Raw genomic sequence first — 18,493 nt, 5'->3', positions numbered from 1 at the left:
TTATTAAATAATGGGCTTCTGACTTGGGTTGCGTGGGACGTCAGCAGGTCACCTTACCCGTCATGGAGATGCCTGCCCAGGCCACACAGGTAGAATGACTATTCCTAAGCAGGCTTTCGGTCCTAACAGCTGGGTTTCAGGGCCAGCAGGATGGCACAGTGAGTAAAACGTCTTGCCACTGAGACTGCTGACTTGAGCTCAATACCAGGGACCACACAGTGAAGGAGAAAACTGACTCCTGCCAGTTGTCTTCTCACCTCCACGTGCACATAAATAAGTTCATTTTTTTAAAGATCTCATCGAAAAGCTGTGTTTCCATATTCATTTTACAGGAAAAAAAAAAAAAAAAACCTCAGTTCACAGGAGCCAAATACAGTAACTACTGACCCGTTCCGCGGGCCAGGTTATTTGATGAGACCCGAGGAGGCACCTCCTGAAAGATCAATGGGGGCGAGAGAGAAAGGAGACCAGGCGCATAAAAGAAGACAAAATCAGTCTGAGTCACGTCAAGGTCTCGTTTATTGCAAGGGGAATCAGGTTTATATATGCTAGGGGCTAGGAGAAGTAGATAGGGGTATGGAAAGTTACTAGGAGGAAGTTAGGGTAAGGTAGGGTTCAGGAAAAGGTCTCTTTGTTCCAGGGCCTGATCAACGAACCATACAGCAAACCATTATGTTTCAAGAAGTTGATCAAAAGGTACATACTGTGGTCTTATTGAAAAATGGTTGCATTGAAACTGTTAACGGAAGGCTAGGTACACAGCTTTTTCCCATGAGAATCAGTTAGGCTACTTGGCTCCTGACAAACTACCTCAGCACCTAGACAAAGTCTTCAGTTTTCTCTAGTGAACTAACGAAACAAGACGACTGTCAGAGTGAAATAATGGCAACAGCTCACATGTTTTGTGACTTCCTCGTGTCTGGCACTAAGTACTTTCTGATAAATCACTATCCCAACAGCCTACAGGCCAGGCATATCATTAGCCCCAGTTTTGGATGAAATGAGGCACAATCTAGTTCAAACCTTCTACTCCTGACACACACAGGACATGTATGTATGGGTAATGTATTTGTATGTGTAAATGCATACGTGTAAGTATTTGAAGATGCTTTAAGTAGGAAGAATTAACTCTCGGTAGCTGTGTATTATGTGGTCTAGTCTCAAGCTGGTGAGTACTTCTGAGATATGAAGTGTAGGCTGATATTACTAAAGGGGCATGGTCTACTCCAGGCAGACAGATACTCTAAGTCTAGACCCATACCCTCTTCCACCCTTCTAGTCAGGAAACAGAGAAAGAGATTCCAGATGAATTTAATCTTTACTCATCTTTTAAGCTCTAAGTCCGTCCTTCAAAATATGAGGTTCATAACTGTAATACCGTCCTGGCACACCTCAGCATAATATGAAAATAAACTGTGTCATTTTATTTTCATTTGCCTGTGGTCCTGTCCAGTTCCTGACTGTTGCTCTTCACAACATGGCTGACATTTTCTCATCATGGCATTTGTCTCCTGCGTTGTCCCAGAGTCACCTCTTTCTGAGATTGCTATCTCAAGGATGACTGTCAATTGGGGTTCCCATTGCTTGGGTGGATATTCTTGGAATGGTAGTCCAAAAGATGTCTATTTAGAAGATTCTCACTGTGCAGGTTGTTGCTCTAAAAATGGTCCCAAGGATGACTCTTTAGAGGACTCTTGTTCATGCTGTTGCTCTGGGGATGGTGGTCCCAAAGTTGACTGTCCAGATACCTCTTGTTCAAGTTGTTGCTCTAGGGATGATGGTCTCAAGGGTGACTGCCCAGATATCTCTTCTTGTTCAAGTTGTTGCTCTGGGGATGGTGGTCCCAAGGTTGATTGTCCAGATACCTCTTGTTCTAGTTGTTGCTCTGGGGATGATAGTATCAAGGATGACTGTCCAGATACCTCTTGTTGTTCATGTTGTTGCTTTGGGGATGGTGGTCCCAAGGTTGACTGTCCAGATACCTCTTGTTCAAGTTGTCGCTCTGGTGATGATGGTCTCAAGGGTGACTGTCCAGATAACTCTTGTTGTTCATGTTGTTGCTCTGGGGATGGTGGTCCCAAGGATGACTGTCTAGATACCTCTTGTTGTTCATGTTGTTGCTCTGGGGATGGTGGTCCCAAGGATGACTGTCTAGATACCTCTTGTTGTTCATGTTGTTGCTCTGGGGATGGTGGTCCCAAGGTTGACTGTGTAGATACCTCTTGTCCTTCACATTGTTGCTCTGGTGATGATGGTCTCAAGGATGACTGTCCAGGAGATTCCTGTTGCTTAGGTCTTTGGTCTTGTGTTGATGATGACTCTTGTAATTCTTGTTCCATCGATGGCTCTCTTTGAACTTCTGCTTCTACGTGGGTTTCTGGCAGTGCAGATATGTTTTTTTCTTCTATAATGTCATGTTGTTCTTTTTCTTTTTTTTTCAGTAAACAAAATAAGACAAAATCACTAATAAACACAGTAGCCATTTAAACCAACTGAAATAAATCACAAATGTTGCTATCATAATATCAAGGATTTAGTAATGACAGTGAAAATAATTTTCACACAGGGTATTAAACCTGAAATGCTCTTTTGACTGTATCATCACATTTGCCCTCATGTAAAAACACAATCTCAAGCAAGTATAAAAAGGATAGAAGAGATGCCTGAGAAGAGGGAATGAAGGACATGACACCAGACATTAACTACACAGATATAATCTGTTGATCAATGAAAATGAACAGCTATGAAAAGACTTCCTCTTTCTATGAGTCACTGAGACAGGGAAGGCACTTTTATTAAATGAAAAGGAAAGGAATGAGCACATAGGAGAATCCAGGACCTGTGTTCAGCACAAATGAGATAGCCTGTAAAGCACAGGGAAGGAGTCTAAGCACACCAGCTCTTCCTGACAAACTACACAACAATTGAGCTGAGGAAATCAAGACTAAGAGGAGCCTCACAGAAAGCGGGGGATACTGGGTAGCCCAACTGGCATGCATAAGATTCACCATGTTCACGGAACACCTTCCCATCAATATCTATTCTCCCTCTCACCTTCAGAAGCAACTTACAAATCCCAAGTCACAGACTTCATCTCCAGTTTCATCCTGACCTCCCATTTCCATTATGCCAAGTCTGAACCATTTGGTCTCATCCCACAAACCTGTAATCCCCTGCGTGGCCCCACTGTCTTGGCCCAGCTGTCCCCATCTGACAGAATACTAGAATTATACCCTAATGTTCTCTTGCCTTCCTGTATTCCCTTTGCTATTGAGTAACACATAAATTTGGTCAACTATCTCCCTGGTTTAGCATGACCTACAAGAAAAAAGACTTTACAGCAAATGAGACCCTGGCAGCCATGATCAGATAGCCACCAGATCTGCATTCCCAGCCACCTGCATCTTAGTGGGCCAGATGAGTAGTTTCAACTAAAGGAATGTGAGCCACAACTCATCCCTTCTGGACTGAGAGGGTTAGTGCTTGATACAACTTCCTCCTGTCTCTCTTTGGCATCGGATTCAGAGGCCAGGTGGCTGACATCATAACACCAAGGGTACCTGGGTCAAGCAGGGGAGGAGAAAAGCTCAGTAGAGCTGCCACCCACAGTGGGCTTTCTGTGGTCATTAAAGAAAGCTGTGTCATGCAGAGCCATTGGGATTGGGGGTTGATATTCCTTGCTGCAATTCAGCCTTCCTCCTTCACTGCCACAAATGACCAAAGAGCCGAGCCCTGCTATACCACCTTTATGTTCCTTTCCTTCCTCACACATTAGCCTTTAACTCTATCCACACCTGATGAGTCTCACTTCTCAAAACCTGCTGTAGTTTTACGATGAACCTTAATACTCTGATTCCTCTGCCCACAGCCCCTTCTCTATAGTGTCTGCCTGCAAATTCCTGCTGACTATTCACAGTTTTCCTTTATACTGGTCTTGCATCCTGGTAGCCTCCTTCCCAGGCCCTGGAAGTCCAGCATTCTGATTGTGGTCTGTTTCCAGGTATCCACTGAATTTTTATACCTTCCTTTCTACACCGGAGTTCCACTCTGACACACATGAGCTTGCTCAGAACAGTGGGACTGTGTCGGATTCACATATGACAGTCAGCACACACCCCTCAGTCACAACAATGCAACTTATACTGGGCAATAATGACATGGGAGTTCTGCATTAAAAAAAAGCTTTAGACAAGTCCCACTTCCTTTTCTTGGTTTCAGTGAATTCTCTCTTGGAAAACAGAGATAAAAAGACACATCTATAGGAACTGTAGAAATATGGTTACAAATGGCTGAAGCTTGCTGAGTAGAAAAAAAATCAATATTCAGATCATGCAAATACCCATTATTATAAAAGTTTAATCATGAAAATAAATCCTTACATGATACAGTGCTCATTGTTATAAAAGCTTAGTGAAAATGCATACATACATACATACATACATACATACATACATACATGCTATAGTACACATTTTTAAAAAGATTAAATAGTGAAAATAAATGCATGAACCAGAAGTTTGGAAGAAAGCATAAAGACTGTCATATGCCAGGTGGAAGCCAGAGATCTAAGGTAGAAGTTGTGCCTGGCCCCTGACTCTTCACTGACCCCTAGTGAATGTAGTTGGGACCCCACATAAAGGTTGTGGTGAACCCCAGGCAGTAGGCAGGAGTTATATCTTACTCATCCTTTCTTCAAGCACCCAAGTGGCATATGAAAGAAACTCAGATTGTTTGATAAATGAAAAAAAAAAAAAAGGAATAACTCATGACTGAATCAGAAGTCCCCTTGTCCCATTCACATAGACCCTTCCTGAAGACACAAAGACATTAGAATGAGCAAAATACAAAATACAATGAAGACATTAAAATGTGTTTATACGGATAAAGTAATTAATATAACAAAATGAGGTTACAAAATACTAGTTTGCCATAATATCCATGTTATAGGGAGATATATTGAAACACATTTTCAAAGCCCTGGCACTCACCTTGACTTTCAAACTCAATCATCAGTGAGCTGCCCCAGGCACTGCCTATGCATTCTATACCGTTTCCTTTCATAACTCAGCCTGCATTCTAATCAGCTTCTAACTGTGGCTAAGGCCATGACCTGCAGCGTACCAGGGGCACATACTCATCTGAGGTTTCCTGCCTGGATCCTAAGCTCATCACCACTCTAGGAAGAATTTTTTCTCTAATCCTTTCTTTAAAATATTGTCACTGTAAATGCAGTGAAATTTCAAAATAAATGCATAAAGCAGTAACATGTCTACCTAAACTGAGCTGACTGGCAGACAGCACTACCACATGCTAAGCCAAAGTATTCAAATGACCTAACGATCACCCACCATTCAGAGGACAGCTTGGCAAGCTTCATGCACAGCAAGGGGAGCCCAGGGCATCCAAAGCAGAAAAACTCCTCTCTCGGAAAGCAGTCTTGAGGAAAACCCAGATGTTGTAAGGAATGAAAGCGACTATAGTCATTCCCACTGGGGTGACTCTCAGATGGGCAGAGTGACCCCAAATGTTTCCCTGCTCCACACCTTGTGTCATATGCAAGAGCCCAGCAAATGACCGATCCCCCACAGTATGCTCTCTTACCAGAAGTCGGAACCACCTCTTTATTCTTGCGGAGGTTCTTGAGAGATGCTAAAATGAAAAGGAACATAGAGGTTAGTGAACTGAGCAGAGGAGTCACCACAAGCCTTCAGTGGGACACCCACAGCTAAGAGAACCAATGGAATGCAACCTTCTCGATAGCTTGGAGAGAATTTCAGGCCAATAAAAATGACCCTATTGAAAATACAACCATGCTTTTATATGTAGAAATAAATTCTGATATTATCATTCTTTGGGATTACAGGGCAACAGGTGGGATGTTGATCTGCCCACTTGCTTTCCCAGAGAGAAAGACATGTTTTGCTTGAGTTTATTGGCCTTGCTCCTTCCTCCAGCTTCACGGTAGGCTCCCAATGGCTGGTGGTGGCAATTCCTGTGTTGTACTTTACATCACAGGTAACAGAACCTTTCCGGTAGGACTCTAACCAGAACATGTAAACCTGCTCAGGGCTGTTCTGGAAACCCCAGATTACAGAAAACAATAAAAGAATATTTGCTCTAAAATGAACCATGTGTAACTGACACTAGGGAAGCACACCCATGCACACGAGTATGACATAAATGCAATACGACTTCTCTGCAGACCTGCCACAGGTAAGCATTCCAACCAACCAGCCTGCTTTGATGTTGGGTATGTTATGAAGTTTGCCAAAGGCTCTGCCCCCACCAGCCAGCTGAAGATACCTGCTGTATTCAAATGTCCCCATGTTTCAACACTGGTGTCAGCACAACTAACAGGGAAACGTTTTTTATTAATAAGAACTTCGGTTCTGTTGAACTCAGGAGCAAGAATCCATAGAATTAGACCAGTGCTGTTCTGAGCCCTGACATCTGGCACCTGGGGTGAGAAAGGGGGGGGGGGTCTGAGCAGCTTCAGGGTTTATTGCCACTGAGGGAAGGAATGTGAGAGGCCGTGAAGGGAATAGCTGCACAGACTGCACTGCCAGGAGCAGCAGCTGAGGAGTCTGAAGAGAGGGCTGGTTTCCACGACTGCTCTGAGGTTTCAAAGGCCACAGAGACGTCCAGCTGCTGCATTCCTAGTTGTAAGCTGGGGCTGAGGGGTGGCTCAGTCAGAGTGCTAGCTCGGCATGCACCAAGGACTGGGTTCCAGCCCCAGCTTCACACACACTGGGCATGATGTCACATGACAGCACAGGAGAGGTGGGGGCTAGAGGATCAGAGTTCAAAGCCATCCTCAGTTGCGTGACAAGTTTGAGGCCAGCCTGGGATATGTGAGATCCGGTTTCTAAAACGACAGACTTTGTTCCTGCCTGCATTTAGTTTTGCGACTGCCAGAACATCGAAGCTGCAGCAGCTTATGTGACTCAAGATGTTAGCCTGTGATTTGTGAAAGTAAATCCGCTCTTATTTAAGACATGATGAGTGTGTAAAAAGCTAGAAGCCCAAAGTTAGAAAAGCATTTAACTTTTGGCTGTCGGGGCTGTTACCTAGATAACTGATTCTCTGTAGCTAGAAAGACTCTTAAATATTTCAGCAAAGGCATTTCCCAAGTCCTACAGGAACCACAGTTAAATCAGAAAGTACTCTGGACTCAGTAAATCTCTTGCCAGCGTCAAGAAAGTATTCCCAATCAGCGGTGGCTCCGTGGTGACAAGGTCCCCTTGAGGCCCTCTGGCAACCACTGTAGATTATCTAGACACAAAATCCACTTACTGAGGGTCATTTTACACCTGAATCTTGACTGTCACCATAGGAGATCAGATGTGGCCTCAGGTAGGAGTCCCAAAACTTCCAGATTTTAGAAGCACTTTAGATTTGGGAATTTGGGATAAGGTCACTTGAGCTGTGTTCAGAAACTATCGCACTTAAAGAGAAGCAAGAAACAGAGAAAGGCGGGGGCTAGGAAGCACAAAAGCGTCAACCTCCTTGGCAAAGTCACAGTCCTTCTGACTCTCATGTGGAGCTTGGTGTTCTATTTTGATTCTTCCTTTAAAGGTTTCCAGTTTTCTTTTATCTCTCTTTTTATTGTCGGCTACCTTAAATCCTTTGGGCAATAGGATAACAGCCTTTATAATTAGAGAGAGAGAGCCATGCAGGGTCTGGTTGAACTGTTGGGAATTGCTCAGAGAAAGCAAAATCAGTCTCTGCATTTCTCAGGACAATGAGTCCACCCAAACAATGAATCGTTTGATGCTACGCCCTTGGAGGGGCTAGCCTCCACAGTTTACTAACACCCTACAGACAAGTACTTCCTCTGCCTCGAGAGAAACTCACGGACTCATGGGAAGAAAGCATGTCTTGGTTCATGTGGCTTTGGGAAAGTCACCCACATCTCTGCATTGATACAGGACCAGACTTAACCAATAACTGCGGTAGCCCTCAGAATGTGACTATAACCCTTGACACAATGCACCACTCACCATGTGCAACCAGTCCCCCCCTCCCAGCCCCTTTCCCCACCCCTTACCATGTGCACAGCCTCCATCACCTGCCCCCAGCCCCTTCCTCAATGGGGTCCTGTTGTACATGTTATGGCCTTCCACTCTGCCCACATTATTTACTGCTTCTGGCATCCCCACCACCCTTTATCTCTGCCAAATACTCACTCTTATAATAGACTCCCAACATGTAACCAAGCCTGGAACCTTAAAGGGTTAGCATTAATTTTTCAATTTTACCAGAAGAAAAAAAAAACAGGAGCTAAGAGTTATGCCAACCTCAGTTTCCCATATTTAGTACAAGAAGTTTGAGCAAATGATTTTCCGGCTGCTCTCCACATTATAGCCACAGTGCCTGAGCAGCAGACATCAGTGCTGGGCATGGTAAAAGAGGACTGTAACAAGCCCTCTGTACACATTTTGCCAAGGGGGAAGCAGGCAGCCTAGAAAGGCTACAGTCCCACAAGCACAAGAACCTGAGTTCAAATCCTCAGCACCATCATAAGCCAGCGGTAGCAGCACACATCTGTTAACCCTTCACTGAGAGGTCAGAGACAGAAGATGCCTGAACTCCAGCCAGTCCGTCAGGCTCAATCAATGAGCTCCAGACTCAGGGAAGAGACTCTACTGTAAAAGCTAAAGGGGAAGTCTGGCAGAAGAATGGCTTGCCACCAAATCTGAGGACCTGAGTTCAATCCCAGGACCTACTTGGTGGAAGGAAAGAACTGACTCCCGCAAGTTGTCCTCTGACCTCCACACACATCCTGTGGCACATACACACACACACACACACACACACACACACACACACACACACACACACTCACACATGACAAATAAATAGATGGAGAATGACTGGTGAGGACACCTGACACTGGCCTGTGCTCTCCACACACTTGAGCACATATGCACACGTGCACACTCACGAGAACCCTGCCTACTACCTACAGGACGTGTTGAACGTGGTATTGAAACTCATGGTGCCTGACAGCGACCCACACCCTAGTCCCAGCACCCATGGGTGTGTTAGCCCATGGGATGAAGGCACATTAGGGCTGCATAGGGGGTCGAGGCAGCGACAGACAGGGAGTGTTCCCCCAGAATATCCAGGTGGGCTCAGCACAATCGCAAAGCCCCTTGGAAGAGAAGGCAGCAGAGGGAAAGAATCAGAGGTCATGTGAACAGAGAGGAAGGACTAGAGAAAGGCAGCTGAATTTGAAAAGGAAGGAAGGATCCACAAGGAAAAAAAAAAAAAAAACCATGGGCACCCCTGGGAGCTGGAAGAAGCATGACAATAGATTTTCCCTGGAGCCCCAGGACAGGGACACAGGCTGTTAGCCCATGAAACCATGTCTAACTCCTGACCCACACAACTACAAGACGGTTATAAAGTTTGTTCTCATTTGTTGCAACAGGCACATGAACTAGTCAAACACTCCAGCCATCTCTGCCTTCCTCTAAGAAACTCTGCCTACGGATGTGCACACACCACTGACTGTGGGAGACTCTGGGAGAACGGCCTGGATGCCTCCATCCTGATCTCTGCATGCAGATGCAGGGTCATGGACCCAGCCGCACGCAGATAATGTAGATGCCAAAGCCGCAAGCTAATGCGAGGACGGTGACTGAAAACCAGGGCATAAGTAAGTGTGAGCTGAATGGAAATAAAGGGTTTGAAATGTGAAGTTCAGACCAGGGATCACCCTCACTGTGTGTGGCCTGGAGGGGCTTTAGTTTGATAAGAACCTCAGAGCTTGCAAAGCTCTCTACCAGCAGAGAGGCTGTCTCAGGACTGCCTAAGGAAGCGCTTCCCATTAGGAGAGAAACTGTAAAGGGAGTTGAAGAGCCTGACTCTGTGATCTTGATGTTCCTTCCTAAACTGAATGCCACTTGTCCTTCCTCCATTCAAGTGATTAAAAAAAAAAAAAAAAGCATGCCAGACTCTGCATTTGAAATAAAAGACAATGTACTGTGCGTAAGTGTTGTTTTTGTGAAATTTACTGCAGGGAATTCAAGCCAAGATCACAAGCAGGGGGATAAGAACGCACTCTTGCACCATTCAGTGTCGGCCAGAGTTTCAACTTCAGTGTTTGGTTGGCACACGGTAGCCATCAAGCGTCCAATTGTACGGAGTCAGCTGTACCTGGATAAAGGTCACCCCAGTAAAAAGGGGTCACACCCAAGCCAACAGATGCACAAAGTCCAAAAGGAGAAAGACAGGAATGGAGGACACCCCTCCCCACCACCACGCCGCAGCTGCACATGTCTTTAGGTAAGTGCCAGAGACTTGCTTTTGGCACACGGTGCTGAAGGAGGGAAGCCGGTACACGAAAGAACTGTCCACTGGAATTCCCATTGTACACAGCTTGTTTAAACTAGTTAGGAACATATGGGGTCTGGGTGCTTATATTAACTTTCCACTCTCCTCTTTCAACTCTCAGATGTTTTTTAATTTAATTTTTTATGTACACAGGTGTTTTTGACTACATGTATGTCTGTGTACCACATATGTGCCTAGAGCCCACAAAGGCCAGAAGAAGGCTTTGAACCCCCTGAAATGGGAGTTATAGGTGGTTGTGAGCCACCATATGAGTGCCGGGAATAGAACCCTGATCCTCTGGAAGAACAGCGAGTGCTCTCAATCGCTCTCCAGCCTCCAATTCCCAAGCACTTTAAGAATGTTAAGCAATTGCATGTTAACCTCCTCCTAGAGATTTTAGCATATTCAGGGACAACCCGTCTGGGTCCATCCGAAGGAAACTAGCTACAGATCAGAGGAGGCCTGCTCTCCACTGTCCTTGGCTACTGCAGAAATTGCAGTAAACCCCACCTGTGTTAGCCACACCAGGAAACAATTTACAAAACACACACATATTCAAGATGACTCCAGGAGACTGAAACGGGGCTACCTAAACATCAAATGCCATGCAGGAAATGAATTAGTTTGCTACCCAAAAGAGAGCCGGGAGTCTCAAAAAAGGAAACCTTATCAATGTGGGAAAAAATTACCTACAAGGAACGTAAGTGAAAGTAACACTTTTCCCCAAAATCTCTTTTCTCTTGTTCTTTCCATAGGCAGTCTCTAGACCCAAACTCAAACCTTCAGTGGTTCAAAGTCAGTCCCACACCACAGTCCAGAACACATCCTGACTCCTCGGCCATGACTGGAGACCCCAGCATGGTTCCATGCAGCCCACCCTCTCCTCAGCAGCAATGCCAAGGCTGAGCAGAGAAGGCAGCTGGAGTTGCTGACCATGCCACGTGAGTTTCACAGATTCCTCTGGTTTATGTGGCTCTGAGAAAGAAATCCACCTCTGTGGGTCCCCCCTAAACTCAAACTTACAGAACAATTTCTGCCAACACTAATATAAGGCAGCCAAAAACTACTCCCAGGGAGACACAGAAAACTTATTACAGCCCTGAATTAGACTTCTGGGACTTGAAATTTCCTCATCCTCCTGGGGGGGAAAGGAGCTTGCAGATCTCAACAATAGGGAACATCTAATTCCTCGGCCTCATCTTACCAATGAAGACATGGGGCCCCTGCACCTGGCCTGTGTTGGCACAGTCCCTCGACAGCAGGTCCAGGGCTGCTACCAGGTCTTTGGGATGCAGACTCGGGACTTGCTCTCCTTTGCACCATGATGTGGTCCTAATCATCGTTTTATACCTAAGTAAAAGATCACAGAACATCACTGAAACTAAATGCTAAAAACTAATGATAATTAGCATGAACCCCTCCACTAAAAGTGCTAAGATTTTACAGGGTCAAAATAAAGACCAACTGGATAAATTTCTGCCTACCAAACACCTGTGAAACTAAAGAAGCCATGTACTTATATATGCGGATGGACATTTAGGCACATCAGCCAGGGCCAAAGTCCTCAGAAAACGGGACAAGTGTTTGTTTCCATTTTTAGTGTCTTTGGCTACTTTTGGGGTGTGTTTTCAATGCAGTCCCTTCCATGTGTTTAGCACCATTTCATTGAACTAATATGGCCTCACTAGCCAAGGTGGTACTGGCACTGCATAGTCTCACTAGCCTGGGTGGTACTGGTGCTGGTGCCTGGGTGGTACTTGCCTTGCAGCCTCCACATCCAGCTGCTTTCCCAGGCAGCTTCTCTTCAAAAATGACCTCTACCTGCAACTAAGATTCAAAGCCACGAGGCTTCAGAGGAAGTCGGTATGTGGGCTTATTTTCACACTCGTATGTAAATACCTGATTGAAGCTCCTGAAAGCAGCAGTTTTACCCTCTGGCTACCTGATAGGAAAGGAAATGACTCAGAAATATTCTCTTGTGGTAGATTAGGGGATAGGGGCCTTGAAACCCAGCAATACAACATTCTGCTTAGGATCACTCTAATGGTAAATTAAAAACACAGGGACAGAAAGAGGACACCTGGGTCAGAGAGGTGAGTCTATGTGACTTTACCACAGGACAAAAAGAGAAACTGAAATGTCATTACGATTCATTTTTCTTGGAACAAGCTGTCACTGCAAGCCAAAGGGGTCTGTCAAAACAAACACCTCATGACACTGCTGACCAGTGAGGTAAGCTGGTCCATGACACATGCCCCGCCCTGCTTCACAAGGCTCCTGGACTCCTGGACCCCAACTGTAACCAATGCTTGTAGCTCTTTTGAGGACAATCATAACAAGTCATCAAAAAGCAAGTTCATTCATTAACAATGTCTTAGTTACCAGATTGACTCAATCACAGAAACCTAAAACAAGGTACCTAATGAAGTCCAGTGGGATAGTGGCCTAAAGAGGCTCTGCCTGGAGATTCTGAATTTTCAGTGCACAAAGGAACTAGAAAGTGAAAAAATGTGTTTGCCTCTATGCTGCAGAGGAAGAAGTGTGTCCAGCATGCATCACACTGTGCAGTGTCCTGGTCCCCAGACCCAACTACTTTTAGAAGAAATACCAAGCCAATTAAAGATCTCAATGGAGGAAAAAAAATGGCCTTTTGTCTGTCTCATTTGTTTCTGCTTTCTGTCTATCCTTAAACATCCTAATTCCCAAAAACAAACTAAAATAAGTACAACAAAATACAGCCAAAAATTATCCCCAGTGAGCTAAGGAAAACGTATTACTGCCTTGAATTAGACTCGGGTCTTGAAACTGCCTCACTCCCCTGGAGAAAACAGAACTTGCAGATCTCACAAAATGTAAGGTGCCATGGTGCTTTGTAAACAAGTTAGAACAGGGAGACACACATCTTCCCCAGGACCGCATCTAAGAGAGTGGATGGCCACTAACAGCTGCAGCCGTCCCAAGGAAAGAGGCATTTTTCAGGTCAAGTGTGAAATGGTTGATTCCCTACTCCCAAATAAATCTTAGTTCTGGGCCACAATTTCTGGTGGCCTCCATGTAGCTGATGGCCTTCGACAGCCCTGTCTAATGTGCCTGGGTGAAAAAAGCACTCCGGAGCTTGGAGACTGTAGTTGAACTTCAGAGATATTTGTGGCGCCCTCAGGGCAGCTGGACACTTGGAAACAAACATAAGAACTCACAGCACCTGGTCAACAGCTGCTCTGGAGGACAGTATGGAACGACCCACAACAGCTTGCAATCAAAGAGGCGGCCCCTGGGGACACAAGCCCACCAGCAAGCCAGCACAGGAATGCACTGACCATGGAGTCTGCGAGAGACAAACGCTTCTCTCCTGGGTGAAATGAGAACAGTCCTCAGCAAGACTGCCACAAAGATGCCACAAAGGCATCTTCGAATCTGTACCAATTTTCAGATTATTATAGCTGATGACTCAATGCATGGTTTACAAATTTAAGTCTCAATAAACGTATATGGGACTTCATGGGTGCTATGACAACTGGAAAGGGGCGGGACAGGCGTAGAGGGGAAGGCTACAGGAAGACTTTGCTCAAGCTCCTGTATTTCTGATGCAGAGGCACCTGGAAGCATCTCTCAGTTAAAATTCAAACAATGGAAAGGAAAGAGAAAACAGGTCAGACCCAGTTCTGGGCTGAATGGACACCTCCAAAAAGGACTTACTTGACATGACAAGTGGGCTCGTTTCTGGAAACCAAGAGGTCACACTTCTCCTCCAACTGGGTACAAATGCCACCTTCGTGTCTTAATATCTGAGGGGTCCGCTCTGTAAACCTCTTTTCTTAAAAACAGAAAAAGGTTCTCTGATAATCTTATCTGCATTTGTCCCTGACAGTACCAGGCAGAGCAGAAAACCAAAGATGACTCGGGGTTCACTGCAAATTCCACACCTGATCAACGGAATGTCAACAACTACAGTGAAATGCTAGCATTAAAAGCCAAAGTAGCCCACACACTGTGAGTGTGATGCTCCAGGACGCCTGTGTCCCTTAAAAGAGCCCCCCCCACTCCCCTCCCTCCCTCCCTCCTCACAGTCTCACCTCCTCTCTCTCTCTCCTCTCTCCTTTTCTCTCTCCTGGCTCAGATGCTGCCTCTTGTACCCCACAAGATCCAAGGGCTCCCATTTCCCCAGATGGACTTGTTGCTGCTCCTTACCACCTCGTCCTTCAAGGCTCCCCTCAGTGTTTATCCTGTCTAACTCTGACCACACAGATGTCAGGGGAGGTCAGTCAACACCGTGTACCAGGCAGCTGCTGTCCACATGCCTGAGAGTGCAGCTCACCCAAGCCTAGCCCTCAGCAGAGCCTACACCTCCCTTACTCGGTGACAGTGCTTCTCTGTCTGTCCTCCAGCATCACCCCAGGAGCCACCTAATAAAAAAGTAAGTGGAGAGGGATAGAAAGACAAGCCAGGGAGATGGTACCCCATGGTGTCCAGTGACCCTCTGCTAGGTGATCTCACAGAACACTATTGCCTCCTGGGACATTCATCGCTGTGCCCTCTATTTTTTAAAAGAGGGACTGCACGTACTTGATTTGGAAAAACTACTTACACTCAGAAAGCACAGATGCTGTGGAGGGAGAGCTTGGTCACCGCATACACACTGGGCTGCTGCGATTCCTATTCCTACCCACAGCAGGAATTGGACATCTCAGAAAATTCTATGACTGAGCTCTGGCTACCTTCCAGTTCAGTACTGCAGGAAATAGCCTGGGGCTGAGTATCTAACCTCTCTGCCTCAGTTTCCTCATCTGTAAACTATCAAATACCTCTAAAGGGTTTTTACAGTCCCCCAAAATATTGCCCCAAGCACCATGTCATTTTCCTACCCTTAGTAGCTACTGTGGTGCACCAGGAAGTCAGACAGTGGACACTTCCAGGGAACTGGTTTTCAACAACAATGCAGACCCACACAGTGGTGCAGTCTCGTGATCCCAGCACTTAGAAGTCGGAGGCAATGGGTTAGAAGCTCAGAGCAGCATAGGTTATGTTAGATCCTATCTTAAAACACCAACAAATAAACTACAAATGCAAAAAATATGTTAAGCCATAAAATTATGAAAAATTAGGAAAGGAATGTATAATTGAGTGATATTATTGTGGCAGTTTTATGGTAGAGAGAAGAGAAGTTAGGCAGGAAGTTAGATCTTTTCCCTATGATGTGTTCTCTGCATATTCTAAAGGATTTTCCAAGAGACATTCTTAGCCTGTTGTACACTAGCTGTTCACAGTCGGATCTTACACACATTCTCATGCAGCAGCTGGGTTTTTACAGAGTGTACACATTTTCTATTTCTTCAACATCTACATCACATACCTTTTCTCTTTCTGTAGTGTCTTAAGGGAAACCTTTTCTTAAAAGACATTCGTGAATGGTCTCCCTGAAATAGAAACCAGTCATGTTAGCAGCTAATACTTCTCCCTCTGTCCAAAAGCAAGAAGTCCTCAGAACTGGATTATTCATCTATGGCAGAAACCTGAGACATGGTCCACCAAGTATCAGTCCACAGAAGACATCCAAGATGACCTGCCGAAACCCAGGAGTCAGCACTGAGAAGTCACCACCTCTCCTAGCCAGCCAAAGTCAGCATGAGTCTGCATGAGCCTAGATATCAGACTGAGGTGTAAGAAGTCTGTGAGATCACTACCATCCACATGAGCTCTAGGTTCCTCTGAGCCACTGTCCTGAGTGCTGGGCTTCAAGGGACACTTAGCTACCCAGATAGGGACCAGCATGGAGGCATTCAACTCACCAGTAGACCAAACTGGTCACTCCAAGATTTCTACCACCAATATATCCTCCAAACATGTTCTACATCAAAACTCACCCTGCTTCAACTCAGAAGCTGGAGAGTACCTCCCTCCTCTAAGCAGTCAGAAAAAATCACAAATTTTAAGTTAAACCCATCAGAGAGCTGATATCACAAGTGAAGATACAGCCCTGTAGATACATGACTGGAGCCTAGTTTTCCAGTGACAGGCCCAGGAGGGTAGCAAGGGTGCCTGGCAGGGTCATCAGAGGCTTTCTTCCAGGAGTATCCATGAGCTACAGGCAAGTACAAGGAGAGCTCACAGAATCTGGGGGAGCAAGGAAAGAATGTACGATGACCTGGGCGATCTCCCACAGGTCTTGCCTAGGCTCTCCCCTATACACCTCACTGGGTGCTCCCAGGGGATAGGAAAGGCCCCCACTATGAGGTCATCCAGAAGGGAGGGAGGGGGTGCTGCAGGAACCCTCTTCACTAAGAGGAGGACAGCAGAGCCTGCGCCCCTCAGGGCACTGGGGCAGGTTCACTGGAGGAGGAGAAGGAAGTGGAACAAAGCCCTGTCTCCCCTCTGGGACAGCAGCAAGGATCAGTTCCATGCCCCGACTATGGCATATCCCCAACCACTAGGAAAAAACAGGACAACTGGAAAATCCTACCTCTAGACTCAGGGACCAATCCACATGGACATGAAGCTTGAAACCAAACACACCACAAAAAAAGGCAGCACCTACCTACAACGGGCAGGCCACCAAACATCAGTGACAGCCAACAGGGGCAGGGCCAATGTCAGAACACGAGAGCCGAAGACAGGCTGGGAAAACGGACAATATATCTCCCTGAAAACCAGGCATGCACTCAGCACAGGGTAATAGCTGAGTAACCATAGCAACAACATCACTGAAATAACCTCCTGTCTGGGCTGATTCAAGGACCTTCTAAGACCCTAATGGAAGAGGAGGTGGCTGTGCTCCATGGCAGAGATATTGTCAGCCTCAGTCTACATAGCCTGGGTATGCCAAGTCCAACCCTACACCTGCTTTTGCACATAATTGTTTCTTAGGATACAAGCAGGCATCAGTCAAGCTCATGTATTATCTGCACCTGTGCCTGTCATTCAATAGAGCTGAGGAGCTGTGAGCCACTGATAAGGTCCATGGCATCTAAAGTATTTATTTTTAGGCATTTCACCATGGGGGGAAAAAAGGTTGCCACGATGTACTACACATGAGTTTAAGATTTTAAGTAAAATTTCTCAAACACATGCAAAAGCAAGAAAAATGACCTACCAAGAGGTCATGAAGCCACACATGGGACCAGATACTGATGTGTCCTGCATCCTGAAACCCTCCAAGAGAGGACTCTAGACAGCACTCATCAAATAATAGCTACTGATGCCGGAGCAAGCAGAAGGCAGCCTGTGGCCAGTCTAGCCTGCTGCCTGGTTGCCTACGTGTGCTCCTGGAATATGCTACGCCATTTCTTCCCACTTGCCCCTGACAGCAGAGATGAGGTGATGAAGAGAAACTACACAACCCCGAGACGAAATATTTGCTCTCCATCTCTTTAAGTAAAATTCCCCACACCCTGCTTTAGTAGAAGAGTAAATACCATGCATTAATGAATAGGAAATGTCACCAAAGAGAATGAACTATTAGGAAATATCAAATGGAAATGCTAGAAATCGTCTGAATGGCAATGGATGACAGATAGGTCCAGATATTAAGTAAAGTCAATGAAAAGTTCAACACAGTGGAAATGAGAAAGCTCAGGCTAAGGAGCACTCACAGGAGCCTGCCCTCCAGCTCAGCACTACAACACCTCCATCAGGATGTGGCCATCCATATACCGAAGCACATCACCGCCAACTTCACTTCTTAGAGTGATCCATGGCTCCCTAGGAGCTCACAGAACCACACAGGGGGTCAGCTAGGTCAAACCCTGACCCTGATAGTAGGAAGTTTCTTGAGCTGATGATGAAACACAAGAGGAGACCCATTAGCATCAAGACAGATCAAGCCACGGCTCTCCACAGGGCCCTCACTGCTGTGCACCGGCAATTTTGGAATAAAACTATTAACATTAAATGTTGAACTCCAGTCCATTCCTCTTAGTACTCTATGTAACTAAATGAAAAACCTATGCAAAGCAGTTCTGCTCTATATCCAGCACAGTCACCCCAAGGATAAGCACATGAGCTAACCACATGGTGGGTTAACACCATGGGATGGTGTTCTAACAGAAAAGCATGAATAGCAAGCTATGCTCATCCACTTGAGCCTGTGGCAGGCATTTTCTCTAACAAATTGAGGCTCCACTGTCAATGAAGACAATTGACAGTGTCTGTACCCAATGAT

General features: G+C 45.7%; 1 long non-coding RNA gene across 1 annotated transcript; it reads right to left on the bottom strand.

The window, feature by feature from the left end:
• Positions 1–501: 501 nt before the first annotated feature.
• On the bottom strand, positions 502–17,037 carry LOC128115133 (uncharacterized). Its single transcript, XR_008220015.1, has 4 exons — positions 16,871–17,037; positions 15,689–15,752; positions 5,602–5,649; positions 502–2,428 (listed from the first exon to the last, which is right to left on the bottom strand). It is a non-coding gene; the product is annotated as an uncharacterized LOC128115133 (long non-coding RNA).
• Between the last annotated feature and the right edge of the window lie 1,456 nt (positions 17,038–18,493).

The sequence above is a fragment of the Peromyscus californicus genome, unplaced genomic scaffold (genome assembly GCF_007827085.1).
Source record: "Peromyscus californicus insignis strain IS unplaced genomic scaffold, ASM782708v3 Scaffold_1__1_contigs__length_55948999, whole genome shotgun sequence".
Classification (NCBI taxonomy): domain Eukaryota; kingdom Metazoa; phylum Chordata; class Mammalia; order Rodentia; family Cricetidae; genus Peromyscus; species Peromyscus californicus.
The sequence above is the reverse complement of the archived record's forward strand: the minus strand, read 5'-3'. Positions and strand labels throughout refer to the sequence as shown.